Here is a 4,623-nt window from a genome sequence, read left to right on the forward strand (position 1 = left end):
TTGGTTACAAAACTTATGAACATCGTGTTTGATCTTCTGCCAAAAGAAATGTTTATGCAACATATTATAAGTTTTATTATCCTAAAATATCCTATTAAATAAAAATTTATTAAATACATCATAATCATCTACAGTTTTTTTTGCTAGACAAGATACATAAATATTTCTAAAGTCTAAGTTATCTCTATATAATTTTTTAACATGCTCAAATCCAAGAATTTTTGCGCTAACGGAAGTAAAGAGATTCTACCTTCTAGATAACGTATGAGCTACCATATTATTATTAACTTGCTTATATTTGATGACATACGAAAATATTTCAATAAACTCCACCCACTTTGCATGCCCACGGTTCAATTTGCTTTGACCCTTTAGATATGGTAAGGTTTCATGATCAAAGTGGATCACAAATTCTCTAAATAATAAGTAGGGTTGCCACAACAATATATGAACTAAAGTAAACAATTCATTATCATAGGTAGGATAGTTCAATGTTATCCTATTTAGTTTTTTACTAAAATACATTAAGGCTTTCCATCTTGAATTAAAACAGTACTTATGCCCAAACCACTTGCATCACATCCAATTGAATTAAAACCGTACTTATGTCCAAACCACTTGCATCACATCCAATTTCGAAAATATTAAAGTGAGGCAAAACAAGTGAGAATGCACTGCTTACTTTCTTCCTTATCATGAATGCATTCTCTTGCATTTTCCCCCATTTGACAACAACATTCTTTATCACTAAATCATTATGGTAGGTACTATTGGTGTTAGCAAATCCATAGTGACTTTAATATTCTATTTATCTACTTCTAAAATCCTTCATAAGAAAGACCTTTTTGCCGTTTTCACCTACTTTGGGTAGAATTGCACATTCCATAATTTTTCTTAAAATCCTTCATCCCTTGATGTTGTTGGTCATTTTTCCCTTCTCGACCCTCTTGAAATTTCTTTAGATAAGGAATTAAAAATCAAGAAAGATCCTTCGTAATTCAAAAGAAAGACCTTTTTGCCGTTTTCACCTACTTTTTCCTTTCAAATCTTTGTCTAAAGGCATTAAATTCTTCTAGTTACTTCTAACCGTGTAGAAATGACTTGCTTAAGACTCTTGTCCTTGCTTTACCCTCTTAATTTCTTTCTATGAATCCTTGGGATCTTACACGCACGGCTTGTTTTTATTGGAGCTAATTTCCTTTATTTTTTGGGGGTGTTACATCATATCTCATCACTTGGCTCCCCAAGTCGTATTTATCAATCACAGTTTTATACATGATCCTAAAATGAATTGGTTAACTCTTTACTAGTCTCTATGTCATACATCTACGTATCATGAATATGTGAGGTCTACTCTTTCTTATAACATTTTCCATACTGCACCAAACAGAATTATTTGATTTATAAGCATCATAAACAAAACCTTAAACCAAACGACCACCAAGAGATCTAGATCAGCTAGTTATTCGAAGTGACTTTAATAGTTTTTCCTAATAGATTCTCAACCTCAGTCTTATACTCTCTGAACTTTTCAAGAGCTCCAGACTTGTGATTCATTAGGTAAAGATAGACATACCTTGAATAATCATCAACAAAATTGATGAAATATTCATACTCTCCTCGTGTTTTGACATTCATTAGACCACAGAGATCTGTATGCACGAGTTTTAAGGTTTCTTTGGCTCTATAAATTTTTTCTAAAAAAGTCGTTTAGTCATTTTACCCTCAAGACACTCACATGGAGATAAAGAGTTGTCTTCTAACTCATTTAGAAGTCCTCTTTTAACCAATCTCCCAATTCTATTGAGATTAATGTGGCCTAGTCTTAAGTGCCAAAGATAGATATTAGGAGAAATCTTTTGTCGTTTATTTTGAGTTTCAGCTGTTTTAAACATCTCAGTATTTAAAATAGCTTTTGTTTCGCTCGGTTTTAACATATATAAGTTGTTTTCTAGTTTTTCGGAACAAATATGAATACCTCTTTTGAAAATGAACACTTCATTGATTTCAAAAGATACTTTATACAATTGTTCTAATAAACAAGAGATAGATATTAGATTTCTTTTCATTCCAGGAACAAAAAGTACATTATCTAATATAATGAATCTATCTCCGAAAAAACAACTTTAAATTTCCTACTGATCTTGCTAAGACAACTTCTCCTGCTCCAACCCTGAGTGTTATCTCGCCTTCCGCAAGCATTCTCTAGGAACTAGTTTCCTGAAAAAAAGAACAAATATGATTAGTGGCCCTTGAATCCAGTATCCAAGTGCTCATCTATTAGATGTTTATGAGGTTAAATAGAATAAATAAATGATCTACGATTTCTGGTGATCATACTCTACTATACATATTTTACAACTAGTAAATCATATTTACCTTGTTGTGCCTTTTTGGCTTTCTTCTTTGCAAGGTATTTTGGGTAGTGACTTTTCCCATGCCCGTTTCCATGCCTTGCTTACGTATCGTTGGGAAGTGCATTAACATAAATACAACAGTAAGAAGTGTGTAAACTATAAAAACGAGTCGAGGTAGATTGTCCCACAATAGCACTTCCGCGTGCGATGGAAACATTTTTCATTATCTGCATTTTGAACCTTGCATTTGCGGTCAGTAGGAATCTTATCCTTCCCCTTGCCCTTTTTGTCATATGCATCCCAAACTGTTCGATTTGCATTTGAACTGAGGTTTAGGGGACATTCTTCAATTAAAACAAACCTCAAATCATCATTTGCAAGTATTGTGTTTAGATTTGATTTCCTTGTTACATAATTGTCGTCGTTTAATTTCTCAGAAGCAAGTAATTTTACTATTGAACTTGAGATGCTTAGATTTAACACAAATTCTATTAGTGAATTGACTTAATCCTTTTTAATCCAATCAAGTTTAGAAAATGTAATAATGAACCCAAAAATTATTAATTTGCAATGATACTTTAGTGAGTTAGAGCAACTACTACCGAGGGGCAGTCAATCACTCCTTCACTAAACCAAGACATTCTTGATTAAACACTAATCCCATAATAACTCTTATTCCTATAGTGTTTTAGTTATTGCCACTTTGGTCAAGAATATACTAACTCTTAGTAATTATTCTTAAGTGTGACCCGCCATTTTCAGACCTCAAAGATCGGCCCCAACAATGCTATCAAATGAATAAGCCAAAGTTGGGAATGGACCTAAGAAATTCTATCCGTTTCTGGAGTTTGCGTTGTTTCGACTCCCATGTTACAACCCTTCAAATGGGTAGTTGCTCTAGGGCAACATGTAGGTGGAATATGGGAATCTCACGGTGCAACCTAGTGGTGGAAACCATAGGACGTGTTGATATACTTCCTTCTCCCACTTACTATAAATACTTTCTCTGTTCACCTTGTTATTGACTCATGCAAATACCTTCCGAATGGAGGCCGCTCCCAGGGCTACACGAGGCCGAGCATGAATCTCACGGTGTGAATTTTTCAGAGAGTGTAAAAAGAAAACGATATATCTCATACACCTTTTTCCTCCCACTAAGTATTTTAGATGGTTGGGTATACTCATTACTTAGGTATATTCCGGCTAGTTAAATATAACCTAAGTCTACATGATTTTTCCATGTATAACATTTATACTGGATTTTTACCTACGATGTCGAGGTGATTTTTTCTTTTCTTTTTTGTTTTAAAAAAAAATAATCCTTACATCATTCACGCATGCTCATAAAACTAGGCTAACTAAGCTCAAGTATTGGCCCGATCTTCAGGTAGTAGGTGTTCCGTAAACCGTCAACTTAAGTATCTCCAACCTTAGACGAAATCATGCCAGGTGAGCTTTCTTGTAACCACAGTTTTACAAGATATCGACCTATTTTAACTATTAAAATTGATTGTGCTTGGTTCTTAACCCTAAGTGAGCATCTATTTATCTTTGTTATAGATTTTAACGTCTATCTCGTTTTATGAGGTCGAAAATAACCTATAACATGCATCTAACATGCTTTATATAACAATTAAATAATCATTCATTCCATGCAATAATATAACAATTTATATCTATCACTCATGGAACCCTATAACATGCATACTATACATTATAACACTTATAACATACTTGTAATGCATGAAACATGCTTAGCCTATGGAGGGATTTCAAACATATATGGCATACTTTATGCATATACATTTTCTATTTAATTAATACATACATTCACAATGCATAATTAATTAAATCCATTAAAGTGGATTGGTTTTGGCATTTTAAAAAAAGCAATTAACTAAATTATTACATTAATAATTAAAAAGAACTTGAACCGCTTCCGAGGATCACGAAATGGTCGAACCAACCCTTAAAAATGTTGAACCGGACCCCACCCAGTAGAAAAAGACCCAAATCGCCTCTTCCATCTTCTTCTTTGGTTAGCTTGTTTTTGTTTCCATTATCGATCAATTACAACCTAAAATGGACTCTAATGACTCAGTAAAAATTACAAACCTTTCTTCCCTCATTAAAACACATGCACATTATGCCAATTACAATAATGGTATCAAAAGCAAGCATAAAAAAAATGCCAAAACCATAAACATCCACTTTAGCAACCACAAAATTTCATTCATGGAAGGGTACCCACCATGCTAAAATTAAT

This window comes from Cucurbita pepo, chromosome 6, assembly GCF_057944985.1.
Source record: "Cucurbita pepo subsp. pepo isolate OVF chromosome 6, ASM5794498v1, whole genome shotgun sequence".
In the NCBI taxonomy this organism is placed as follows: Eukaryota; Viridiplantae; Streptophyta; class Magnoliopsida; order Cucurbitales; family Cucurbitaceae; genus Cucurbita; species Cucurbita pepo.